At 44.0% G+C, this 13741-nt stretch overlaps 1 long non-coding RNA gene across 1 annotated transcript; it reads right to left on the bottom strand.

The window, feature by feature from the left end:
- Nucleotides 1-12294: 12294 nt before the first annotated feature.
- LOC146810291 (uncharacterized) lies at nt 12295-13254 on the bottom strand. Its single transcript, XR_014965660.1, has 4 exons — nt 13039-13254; nt 12879-12948; nt 12686-12769; nt 12295-12583 (listed from the first exon to the last, which is right to left on the bottom strand). It is a non-coding gene; the product is annotated as an uncharacterized LOC146810291 (long non-coding RNA).
- Between the last annotated feature and the right edge of the window lie 487 nt (nt 13255-13741).

The following is a 13741-nucleotide window of genomic DNA, read 5'->3' as shown; positions in this document are numbered from 1 at the left end:
CACTCACCACAGGATCCTCGAATTGCACCCATGCACCTACTCAGGCCCTCTCAATCAGGTAAACCCTTACTCGGCGATATTCAGATTCTCGTTTTGCCATTTTGCCTCACAACGCCGTTGAATGTGTACAATTCTTCTCTCCCTCACTCGGGAGCGACGGCGACCGGCGTCAACCTGCCACCATGTTCCCTGTTGCTGGCGCTGTGATTATTTACCAAGTGCGATCAGATATTGGTAAGAGAACTGCGCAGAGGCAATGGGAGCTGGGTTCTAAAATGAATGGGCCCGATTCACAGAACTAACTTAAGACAAAATCCTAAACTTACTACCATTTTGGTATTCACAGAAGGCACTTACTCATTTTGGTATTCACAGAAGGCACTTATTCATTTCGGTATTCACAGAAGTTAGGAGTCCTAACTTTAGGACTCCTAAATGCCTTCTGTGAATACCAAAAGTCTTAAAATTAGGATTTATCTCAATTTAGTAGTAGTAAAGTTAGGACTCCTAACTTTAGGACTCCTAAATGCCTTCTGTGAATCCCAAAAGCCTTAATATTAAGATTTTTCTCAGTTTAGTAGTAGTAAAGTTAGGAGTCCTAACTTTAGGACTCCTAAACTGAGAAAAATCCTAATTTTAAGACTTTCGGTATTCACAGAAGGCATTTAGGAGTCCTAAAGTTAGGACTCCTAACTTCTGTGAATACCGAAGTGAGTAAGTGTCTTCTGTGAATACCAAAATGAGTAAGTGCCTTCTGTGAATACGAAAATGGTAGTAAGTTTAGGATTTTGACTTAAGTTAGTTCTGTGAATCGGGCCCAATGACTTACGTAGTAAGGGGGCAGAGGTCCAGATGAAGTTCCCTGCAATGCTGAGAGTAATGTGGCGTAACAAGATGCCTAATTTTAGAAACCCAGAAGAAGTAGATGATTTTTTGGACGAGATGGACGGACCAGTTTAGTAGTTAAGTTGTCGCTGAGCTTTTTCGTGCTGGATTTAGATAGATATTCATGGATTCAACAAATTAACTAGAATCCGTAGTAGCTGTTTAGGTTCTTTCCCTTTTGTATTATACTTTCTATTACTTTTTTTAGATATTTTTCCTTCACTTGGGGGCTCACGAATGGGCAGAGGTTTCGCCAAAGTATAGGAAAGGGGGGTTCCCTGAGGTGGGTGGGTAGGAGGGTGCACTGGGTGGTGGGAGCATGGGATAAAAAAAAATATGTCCTACTTCTGCCTTACTGGTACCTGGCAATAAGAATATTAGCTTTCAGGTAGTATTAAGCCAGTGTCTTCATGAGGTGATGCGGATTATGGTGCGAATTATGGTGTGGGAGTGGGACAGGCCGAAGTTTGAAGATGAGTAACTCAGAATTGGTTAAATTTTTATCATGGAACGTCAACGGCCTGAGGTCCAGAAAGAAGATGGCTAGGGTGACTGATTTTCTTAAAAATAGCGAGGCGAAGATCATTATGCTACAAGAGACTCATTTGGAGTGGGAGGAGTGTGGGCCACGCTTTAATAAATTGCGCTGGGTCCAGGAAGTAATCTGTTCAGCTTAGAGGGGAAGTACGAGAGGAGTTGCATTAATCATTAGGAATAACTCTGGTATTAAGCTGGTTAGCCATGAATCAGACTCTTTTGGGAGATGGTTGGTGACTAAATTTGATGATTCAGGGGATGCCAATAGTGTGTGCCACCTATTACGGTCCTAATAATGGATCCCCAGAAGCCTTGTCATAGAGGTCTATTACGATGGCGGCTGCAATGGCAAACGGCGGTCCCACCATGGCGATCAGGATGCAACCGCCACCCTGGCGGTCGCATCCCGCATCATTAACATTGCGGCAGACCGTGCTGTAAGCAACACCCGCCGCAATGTCAATAATGTATGTTGTGCATTGGCATGCACAACGTGACAGGCACCGCGTGGTGCCTGCCACCTTGTCCATGCCGATGTTGGGGGGTACCATAGGTATCCCCCAACTGCAGCCCCCCACCACCCCACCCCCCTGGGGGCCCGCAACGGACCCATGAAGCGAAATCCGCATGCCTTTCCATGGCGGAGTCTCCACCTTGGAAAGGCATTGAAAATGCCACATGCTAATATGGATGGCGGTGCCACCATATTATAGGCCTTTTCCACCCGGTAGGCAATCGAGACGATTGCCTACCGGCGGAAAAGCGGTGGACGGTCTTTCCGTCCGCCGTGGCACCCCCGCCATGCAAATGTGGCGACGGTAAAAGGCCGTCCGGCAGGGTGTGTTGGCGGGCGGATCGCCACCGCCAGTCGGGTGGTGGTGATCCGCCCGCCATGCTAATGAGCCCCTAAGTTGGCACTGCTCCTTTTGGAGGCCACTGCCCCAGTTATCCTTGGAGGGGACTTCAGTATAGTTCTAAATAAGGTCCTAGATAGAACTTCTAAAGTTTCTTAGGTGAGTTCTCCCAGAACAACTGCTATTCTGAAAAATATGATGTCTGAGCTTAACTTGGTTGATATTTGGCGAAGTAAGAGGGGGAAGGAAAGGGATTTCCCCTTCTATAGTAAAAAATAAGGACATAATTCACGTATTGATTATTTTCTGGTAGATCAAGAGTTATGGGAAAGGGTTGAAGTAATTAAACACGTACCTGCTATTCTATCACACCATTCAGCAGTTTTTCTAGAGTTCAGATACCATCAAAAATTTGGTATGAAAAGGGGGATCTTGGATAGGACTATATTGTTGGATCAGAGGGTAGTAACAAATATAGTAGATAAGACACATTAATGGCGGCTCAGCGGCTATGTAAGTGGTTAGGGACACTTTCAAAGCTTACTTAAGCAGTATTTTTCGTTCCATAATGGTAGGTAAGAGGCGTGTTTTGAAGCAGAAAGATGAGGATCGAATTAAAGAGATCAAGGCTAAGGAAAGGGACCTTCAGAAGGCATCGTTGGAGGGTTCGGATGGTGTCTCTGTATTTAGTAACGAAATTGAACAGTTAAAGGCAGAATACCGGAGGCAATTGGATATACGATCATTAGATAGGTAGAAAGTAAGCAAGTTGCAACACTTTTCATATGAGGAGAGGTGTAGTTCGCTTCTGGCCTGGAAAGTAAAATCAGACAAGGCCAGAAATTTAATTAGAAATTTGAAGGATATGGAGACTAATGCTCTACTGAGGACCAATTTAGATATATGTTCTGAGGCTCGGAGCTACATGAGTAGGCTTTACAGAGAGGATATTTCCCCTAGGAAAGAGAGCATAGAGGCCTGGCTGAAAAGGATTGAGCTCCCTCGGTTAACCAATGAACAAAGGAGACTTTTAGAAGCAGAGATTACAGAGGACGAGGTCAGGACAAAAATCAGGAAGATGGCAAGGGGGAAGGCTGCTGGCCCAGATAGCCTCCCAGTTGAGGTCTACTCTCAACTTTTGGATATTATTGTTCCAGTGTTGAAAGACCTATTTAATACAACATACTTGGAGGGTGATGTTATCCCGCGATCCTGGGCAGAGGCCACTGTATCCCTAATCTTGAAACCAAATAAAGATCCTTTATCAGTGGACTCTTATAGGCCAATATCACTTCTAAATTCCGACTATAAGATTTTTTCCGGGATAGTAGCCTCGAGGGTCGCCCAGGTTGTTAAGGGAGTTATCCATCAGGACCAAAGAGGCTTTATCCCTGGGAGACAGCTCAATGAGCTTACTTGTTTGATGCTTGGTGTTATTGACCTGGCGGGAGTCCAGAACCTCCCTCTGTCGGTAATAGCGGTAGACGCTGCAAAGGCGTTCAACCAAGTACATTGGCCATATCTCTGGGAAGCTCTTAAGTCGTATGGGTTTCCACAGAATATCGTAAAGGTGATGCAAAATCTTTATCATCTACCCAGAGCCTGGGTGTTGGTGAATGGTGAGACTGGTTCAAAATTACTAGAGGTACTAGACAGGGGTGCCCCCTCTCCCAGCTCCCCGCTCTTGTTCAACCTATATATAGAGCCACTTGCATCTCTGATTAGAATGGATTCCTCTATTTTCCCCTTTAAAACGGCTGGGTTCGAAGCAAAGGTGGCATTGTATGCAGATGATCTTATTCTGTACACCACTAATCCCGAGGTGGCAATCCCAAATTCAATGGCCTTGGCACGAAAGTTTGGTTTAATCTCGGGTTACAAGGTGAATAGTGATAAAACTGAAATTATGGAATGGAATCAGGCAAAGTGAAGTATAGGGGCTAAGGCCCAAATGCGTTACTTGGGCATTACAATAACATTACATTACATTAATGCAGAAGCTCGAAGATATTTGTAAGATTAACTGGAAAAAGCTCAGACAAGAGATTGGGAGTTTATTGGTTAGGTGGTCTAATTTACCGTTAAACATCTATGGTCGGGTTAATCTTATTAAAATGGTAGTCCTTCCCCAAATTACGTCCTTCTTTAAAACTATACCCCTTGCCTAAAATAAAGAAGATATAGGAAAGCTTGTAGTTTTATTTGGTCCTCTAAGGGGTCAAGGATATCATGGAAGAAGTTGAGAAGGAAGTTAGAACAGGGTGGGCTGGCTCTTCCAGATTTGGTTGCATATTGTTATGCATTTCAATTTAAAAATATTCGTATGCTAGCTGGGAGGGTGGATAGGTCCCCACTTGGCTCACGTTTTGGGGCTATGTTAAGTGTGGTGGGGCAAGGACAGAGCCATTTCATTTTAAATATGGTGGCCCAAAGTTTTGCAAAAAAGTCAGATTGAAGACTTTGCATGGAGCTCTGAGAACTTGGGTGTTTTTTCAGAAAAAGCTTGGTGTTTCATACTATTCGTCTTGAGCTCCGATTTGGGATTCACCGGGAACCCCTTCATGTTTGCGAGACCAACTCAGTTTTCCACTTAAAAGTGCGGGCTTACTCCTTTGGGGAGATTTCAAAACGGCATTGGGCCTAGTGAGCTGGGAAGTCCTGAGTAATTTAACTAGGGGGCATCTAACCAGGTTCAAATATTACCAACTTAGTTCCTGGTGGAATACACAGGCCTGGGCAGACGAAGGTGAGGATGAAAGGCTAGCCCAGGCAATGAGAGTAGGTCCGCTAAAAAAGGAAGTCTTTTGATGGTACTGGGCTTTGGTGGAAGCTGAGGATAACTTAGTTTCAGATATTTCTCAGCTTTGAGCAGACGATCTTGAGGGTGAAGATCTTAACCAGGTTTGGCAGGCCTCTTTTGACATATCTTGTACAGTGGTGAAACCAGCCTCGCTTAAGTGTAACCATCTCTTTACCACTCATAGAGTGTATTGGTCTCCATCCAAGTTGTCAAGAGTTACCGGAAACCCATATGTCTGCCCAAGATGTTTGTCTCCATCAGCCAATGACACCCACATGTTTATGGCGTGTCCGAAGATCCTTGGATATTGAACTGAGATATGTAAATTCCTTGTGGATGTAACAGGGAAGCAGATTAAGGTAAACCCTAAACTTATCTTTTTTGGACTTTACGAAGCTGGGCTACAACTAACAAAGACAGTGTTTTCTAAGTTTATTTTTTATGCAATACTTTTGGCAAGGCCGGAAATTCTCAGGCTATGGAAGTCTAGGAGTCCACCATGCATTACTGACTATTTAAAAAACTGAGAGGCATATAATCAAGGACTGGCGATAACTAACGCTAACCTAGCTTAGCGCTAGTTTTTCAATAGCCGTCTTTCGCCTGTTTCTTCCGCCCTGTTATTGCTCTATAATCAACACGGCGCTGACAGGCGACAGCTTCCGTGAAAACCGCCGCTAACCGCTGCGAGATGGCAATAGGAGAACCGGCGATAGCAGACAGAAACAAGCAATACGCTCTTACCGATAAAAAAACGCACGCCAACCCGCAAGTGTTGACTTTGAAAAAATTGGCTATCAGTCCACCTACTATAGAAAAGATGTACAATAACAGTTAAATGCAGATTTGAGCACCCAGGGCCAAGTGCAGCACACATCAACAACCCCCCTCAAGCCCCCCAACATCTAGGATTACCATGATGAGATCCTGGATGCCCCACTGGACTTGCGCCTGTGACGTCTGCGCAGTACCGGCTGACTTCTTCGCCGCTAGCTCGGGGGTGGTCCTGGGGGGGTGGCATTGGCAGTGGTGGTTGTTGTTGCCTTCGTGGGACCCCTAAACTGCATTATCACTAACTCCATGGCGTCTGTGGCTCTTCTGATGAAGCTCTGGCCTAGTCTTTCCTACGTAGCTCCATGCATCACCAGTTTTAGTCATGTTTATATCTGGTGTTAAATTCCTGGTGTTAACGGGGCTTAGCGCAACTTTTCTTGTCGCTTCCCGGGTCTGGGGCATCATTGATAATAGTGCGATGTTGTGTTAGCGACCTTTTCCGTGAAGTTTTGGGAAGGAACGCCTACTTTGCATGTCATTAGCGGTAAATATCGCTGGCATGCAAGGCAATAAAAAATCCGGCTGCTATTGCCTGTTAGCGGCAGCTTGATAATAGAGCGATTAAAAAAACGCGTTAGCACCACAAAACTGCCACTAAATCGGCAGTAACTCGCTTGATAATATGCCCCGCAATCTCTACAAGTCAGCTGGATATAGCATGTGATGTAAAAAGCCAGGAGAAAGTATGGATGCTATTGGTGGAGTGGAGTCAGAGATCAAGGAGGTCTGATGATTAAGCCACTATAGTTGTCGGTCCTGGTGTCCTCTGTTTTGGGGTAACCCGTGAAGAGGATGGAAAAGGAAACAGCTGTTTTCTTTTGTGTAATGGCTCTTCTCCAGAGATTGGCAACCGTTATAAGAGCATTGCCAGCAAGAGATATGGCAGAATGAGGACAAAAAATAAATAAAAAAAATAAAAAAAGCATTCCATGATGATAGCCTATGAGTGATGCATATTTGCAAGTGTACTGATGGTCCCGTGGGAATCCTTGATATTTTAGTACTGTTCCAAGATGGCCAGCTGGTGCTAAGCATAGTTTGGGCCCTGTGCTCAGCTCCACAAGTTAAGGCATTAGTATACCATAGGCCTTCTTTCGGAGACAATTAACTGAGCCTATTCTACACCTCCTGTGCCCCATTTGACATACAATCATACAATGTTTAGCAATATAGATATCTTGACATCACTGCACTCCAAGGTTGTAGTGGCATTTCTGAGGGGAGTGAGTGAAAGGAGGATGGGATGTGGGCCGTTACCAATGGCAATAGTTGTGTTGGCTCACAAGGTCAGAGGACGGGGCAGTACTTGTGTTAAGAGCAAGCTCGAAGATTTGTATCCCCTTTTTAGGTCTCGACTAGACAGCACTTGCTCTGTCTCCTCAAAACATGTTGTATATACTTTGTGGGATTCAGCCCGCCCATGAGTTTGCCATTTGTTGGCCCCATCAGCGCTCTGCTAATCTTTCTCTTCATTTGTCCAAGGCTTGCATGTGTCATGCCTTTTCCTGTGTTTAGCTCTCCACAAGAGCAGAGACCAATTACTACTGTCCATCCACTCCTCCCATTTAATGACTATTTTGGGAACTTCTTTTTCCTTTGTTTAAGAGCCCACCTCAGGAGCGGTCGCATTAGCACTCGCTCCGAGCGCTGCTTTTGTTCTGTAAATAGGCCACCCAAGCAGCTGTACCACCACTGTCACTATCGCCACTACCTCAAAGAACAAATCCAAAAGCACAGGGATAATGCCAGCGGAGGCCACGTGTTGGTTCTATGTCCACCACCCCATTCTCAGACAGGCAGAGCACCTCTTACCTCCCACACAGGCTGCCCAGCAGAGAAACAGCAGCAACGCTCCTGGAGCTGCCATAGCTAAGAGCAGGAACTGCTGTATCTGAGGTTCAGCTACACCCCTTCATTACGCTTCCTTCTTCCTGCTTTGTTCGCTAAGCACGTGAGGTGGGCTGGGCACACACACTGAGCGGCAGCCCTTTCATCGCTCCCAGCGCTACCTTATCCTCCTACCACCTGCTGATGTTATCACCCTCCATATTCCCCCACCGTCAAAGGTGCAGGAGAAGCACCCTATGTACAGCACATGCATAAAACCAGCAGCCAAGTTAGGGCCAGGCAACATGCTAAGAGCACATATTTTGAACAACACTAGCATTCATTCTGCTTGCAGTCGTTTACAATTTGGCCAGCCGTTGCGGTTTAGGGGATTATTTAGCACCAAAAGCCTCTTGTTTTGTTCTAGTCACATCCACTTCATCCTGTTTTAGTGACGGAAGCTAAAGGGAGAGGAGAGCAGGCAGCCAATAACAAACAAGCTTTCAATGATCTAAGCCCTTTATTGGTTGCACACATGAAGGAGAAACCATTCCTCCAATCCTGTACAAGTGCTACTGTCCTATCACTGGGTTTCAAAACATCGTCAGTAAATCCAAAAAAAGGACTCCAGTCAAGATCACAGTAGTGGTATTTTTTTAAAGTGCTTTGTTTAAAAATAAAGGATGCCTTCCAAATAGTATGCAAACACTAAATTAGTTTTTGGCCTTCCCTTTAAAGGCATTATTCAGAAAAGTTGATGATAGAAAATGGTCTTTCACTATGGAGGAGCAGCTTCAGTCTGCAGGCTCTACATATTATCAAGACAAAGCTCATTGACAGCTCAATGGAGTCGTCCCTCCCTGTATACGAGGCACCGAACGCCTAAAATCCAGGCAGTCTGATGCTGCGCATGTGCTTCAATAAATCCCATTAGCTGCTACATATATCCCCCTTCGTTTTCATTTTGTGCCGTAGGTGTGTTTAACCAATCAGTTTCCCTGATTTTAACGTGGATTCTTGTTTACACCCTGGAACCTCCTATATGCACCACCCTATTTAAGGAATGCAGACTCAACATGTGTCGTCACATGCTGTCTGTATGTTCTATGTGTGTTTTAGGTCTCGGCTCCACACTCAAAAGAGACATGTTGTATATACTTTGTCGTACATGGTTACACAAAGGAGTAACGACGCAACAGCTGGGGGTGCTTGGGTGCTGCATCTGCCTAGGGAACACTGACCATCTGGCCATGCAATGCTAAAACACATTGACAAAGCCAATAGCTCTTGCATTACCGAGACCGACTGGCTTTGACAATTATTGTTGTTTGTTAGTTGCCAGTCAACAAGGCATCTGTTTATACAATGAGAACACCCGAACACGAAGAGACATCTGATGAGGAAAGGTGGGTTGGTAGAGAAGACAGCAGCCAGATTGGACTGGCAAAGCTGGGTTCCAGCGTTTGTCCTCTCAGCGCTACACTGTGGCTTGGAGGCCCTTTCCCTGGGTCTTGCTGTCATTATCCGGGGCTGCGAGGCCCAGGGGCCTGGTACTGCTATGGTGGTGGTGAGACCCAGGGCCCTTGGATCTTGCAGTCATAGTGTAGAGCTGGAGATGCCCTTCCTGTCTTGGGCCTCACTGCACTGGATCTTGGCTGTGAAGCACGGGGGAGGGTGGCCACCCTCCACTAGGTCTTGACAATACTGTGAGGCCCGGGTGAAGGATCTCCTCTCCTAGTACTCAGCACTACACCATGGCTGCGAGGCCCCAGGTAATATAGTAGTATTCAAATACATTTAATATAGTAGTATTCAAATACAGCGCTGAACAAATTCAGGGTGTTCAGCATAAACCCAGGGCAGAAATTTAGGTTTTGCTGGAATTTTATTTTTTAATCTACATATCAATCGATTCCCTTTCTTGTCAGATTGTAATGTTTTCCTTTCTATTCTTTTTTGCCAAAATGTATATCTGCTCACCTATTTTCTATCACCTCATTTTCTTGCGAGGAGAATGTATTCAATATGTATCCTAATTCCTAATGCTCTATTCGTACAGCACTTCGCTGCCATTTTTTCAACCCTGGCCTGTGTTTTATAAAACTTTCAAATAAAAATGAAAAGGTAGTACTATCAGAATCAACTTTTTACCTCACTAGATCATGTTGCTTAAATTCCACTGTGACCTTAGAGATGTCATTCAATTTATTTTCTACTATGCTTTGAAATGTGTATCATCCGCTGATCTGGAAACAATTAGTTAACTTTGAGCAGTGAACACTCAAGTAAAATAATGCATTTTCATCAAACCTGCACCTAGCTTCTCCATCCAGTTTGGCTAATGTAATCCACTAAATGCAGCTTTAAAACATATGGACTTATTTTATTCGAGGTATTTATGTTTTTAACCATGTTAGTGATAACTGCATTGGAGAAGTTGCAGATTGCAAATCACTTCAGCAATGCCAAAGAAGATTAATGGTCATGTGGTGTCCCTACCTTTGAAGTCACTTTGAGAGCAAATTAGAGCGCCCTCACATCCTCCCTTTTTCCCAGGGCCCCAAATATCCTAGGAGTGGCACTTCTTTTTGGAGCTGTAAATTAAAAAATTAAGAATTCATGGATTCCATTTGAAATAAAAGAAGTAAGCAGCCTTGTAGAAGGGATAGTGGAATAGAGCGAGAACAGTGATTCCCTCCCATTGAATGCAACAAGACAATTAAATACATCGACCCTCCCCATCAGCAGAGGAAGACGTGGCGTGACGCAAAATGACGGTACCTCCAGATATCTCCAACAAAAGACCGCAGGGGGAAAGCAGTGACCCTGCAGGATCCATCAGATGCAGACCCATAGAAAGCCACAAGAAAATAAGATTTCCCCAGCTCGGCTGAAAGAAGAAGTGTGCAAAATGGTCCTCTGGTGTCTTGCTGCAACAACATGCAATTAATAGTGTAACAGCTTCCTGACAGGCACCGTATCTCAGACAGAATGACGCCCCTTTGCAACTCATCTGTCACAATGACCAGGGCAAACTCCATCCTATCACTGGTTCTACAGCCAGACTGTATGGCATCGGAGAACTAGCCCTTTTCCTTTCAAAGTAGCCCGTTGACTTGCATTATGGAATGTATTTGGCTAAAAGAGCAATATGATGCCAGGCAGACATTTTCCACTGCCTCGTCACTTTTGCTCTATGAATAGTGATTGTTAGGGTGGGTTGCTTGGCAACCGAGTCTGTGGCACCATTTCTGTCCTGGGCTAAATTTACATTCAGACCAAGAAGACAACTTTTAGATCACTTTTAACAGATAATTGGGGCTAGTTCAATTTCATCAGGCCTTGAAAACCAGTGGTCTATGTCCCTTTCGGTCTGCCACTGACTGCAATAGCCACTAACTTCTTCAGAGCCAGAAACAATCTCCAGTGACGTTTACATTATGCAGTCTGTTTGTCAACACTATGACGAAGTGACGAAATGCCTAGAAGGTGCATTTAAACCATCCACATCTGTTTGTACCAATTGCCAGGCTTGTTTACATTCCACTCCCAGCCTGTGATGTCATAGCTTGTGGTGCATTGCTGCATTACATATTTACTGCCTGTGACATCACAGGAAGCAAATGGATAATAAACATTCTCTCTGACAATATCTGGGTGAAGCAACTCTGTAATAATGGATCAATAGGTCAATAACAAGACAGTGCAGTTAAAATTGTGAATACAAAGTCCCAATTCACAAAAGTACTTTGTGAATAAAAATCGCAATACGCAAATTGCAATCCTTTGCTAGTCTCACGTTAGGGGATGTTAAAGGGGTGTCTTCCTGACAATTTCCTAACTGTCTATAAAATGCATTGCTACCACTTCTGCTGTAACAAAGAATGGAGCGGTAACCACCTGCTAAAGGCTCGCAGTAGCCATTGGCAAAGTGCACACTGGTAGTGCTTGACAGCTTGCAATCTGTGCCTGCAGACTAAAGAGATTGGGAGGAGAAGATGTCTCCCCGATGCCCTCCTCACAATGAGTGACTGCTTGTGGCATTGTCACTCCTCTCTCTTTTAAGGGACACTGAAATGTCTCAAGACACTGCTAAACGCATGAGACTCCAGAGCACAAACTTTACAGACCTACCACAACAACTCTTCAAGGGAAGAAAGGAGGCACATACTACTGATATACTAACTAGTTAACTCTGATCTTGGATTCCGGAATATTGTGCGACTTGGTGCAAAGCGCTTCAATGCCACGTCAGGGGTGGTAAGCACTATATAAATAAAATGTACAATTACAATAGAATGGTGGTCTACAAAACCTATGCAAGCCTGTGTCCCAGCATTTACAAACAATGGGTATGACCCACAAACATCACTAAGACCTGGGTGAATAAAGGTACAGAAGAAAATGGTCCCAGTGGAACACAATTGAAAACAAGCAATAATTTGTGATAGCATTTGTTAAATTACTCACAAACACTTCCTGTTCAACATTGTTTAATCATATTGAACACATGTTGACATGTTAAAAAAACAGCACATATCTGAATGATTCTTGCAGTGGTGCCCCAAGGAAGGGAAGGTTTAGCAAAGTGCAAAAGTGAGGATTCAGTGGAAAAACTGAAGGGCGGTGACAATATATACATCAAAAGTATTATCTACAAAAGCCTGTCCAGCCTGACGCAGGGCTTAAAACAAATATTCAGAGACATTATGTTTAGTTTGGCGCAGTGAAGAAAACACTGTTGTCCACATTGGCATAAGAAGTGGACTTGTCGACGTTTCGATCCAATGAAAGTGTAGGGTAACCTAAATCCTTACAATAGAGTCTTCCTCAGGACTGGGGGCACCTAAGAAGTATTAAAAATGACTTTTAGTGTTTTAAAGAGGATTAATTACAGTGCAACATGCTGGAAGCATCCAAAACAAACAAGGGTTGGGGTAAAAATTACCTCTGTCCACCCATGTCTGTGGTGGGCAATTGGTCAGAGTGGGCTAGTGGGCTCCTACAGCAGAGAGGGAACCTGGATGGCAATCTGAAACAAAAGTTTTCATGCCATCAGTATCATATGACAAAGCAGATGTGAGCATTAAAAACTGCTTGTCAATCAAGTAAACACTTCACTGTGTTAAACAAAAACTTACTTCAAACTGCCTTCAAATGACTTAAGATTTCATCAAGGGTGCAGCATATAGTTCGTAATGCTCCGTGTTTCTAAGAATATAAATAAATAAAGAGTAATTAAAACACTCCACCCCCATGAGAATAAAGTATTGTGAAGCGAAGGCTGCAGCTCAAACATACCTCCTTCTAAAGAGAAGCGCGTCAGTTCACCAGCTTGTAAACGGAGCACTGGTGTGGGAATCCATAAAGCACTGGACTGAACGACCAGGGGCGTGCACGCTCTATGTCGCAGATGCAGTCATTGGATTCTACCACCCGCGTAGTCAGGATGAGTAGGGTCCGCCGGTGGGATGCGGTTCCGTTTGAGGGAATTGGAAAAAAGACCACTAGTGGTCAAGGAAGGCTGTAATGACACAAAAAAAATAATTCAGCACTAAGAGACGTATTAAATTTGACAAAATCAACTTAACTATGAAGTAAGAGCTAGGAGGGCTATAATAGGGCAGAACTAATTAAAAACAGTTTGAAATTGGTCCACTCAAGGTTGTCATGGGCCTGATGTGGATGAGACAACATGAAAATGCATTTGGTCTACGCGAAATAAAGCACTCCAAAACCATAGACATGAATTCATATATTTGCAAAGACACATTGTGTACTGATGCGCTACTGTGTCCATATTATACCTCCAATGCAAAGGTAGTGCGATCCTGACAGCGTTTTCAAGGACGGTAAAAACATGACAAATCAAATATTGAAATCATGCATTTTAAATAGATCACATGTTGTTTCCCAGTGATAACGGATACTCTGTGAAATGTTAATCATGCCTCTTATGTTACACATTGAGGATCATATTCAATATAGTGAAATTATGGGTGGA

This window comes from Triturus cristatus, chromosome 7, assembly GCF_964204655.1.
Source record: "Triturus cristatus chromosome 7, aTriCri1.1, whole genome shotgun sequence".
Classification (NCBI taxonomy): domain Eukaryota; kingdom Metazoa; phylum Chordata; class Amphibia; order Caudata; family Salamandridae; genus Triturus; species Triturus cristatus.
This window is presented reverse-complemented; position numbering and strand designations above follow the sequence as displayed.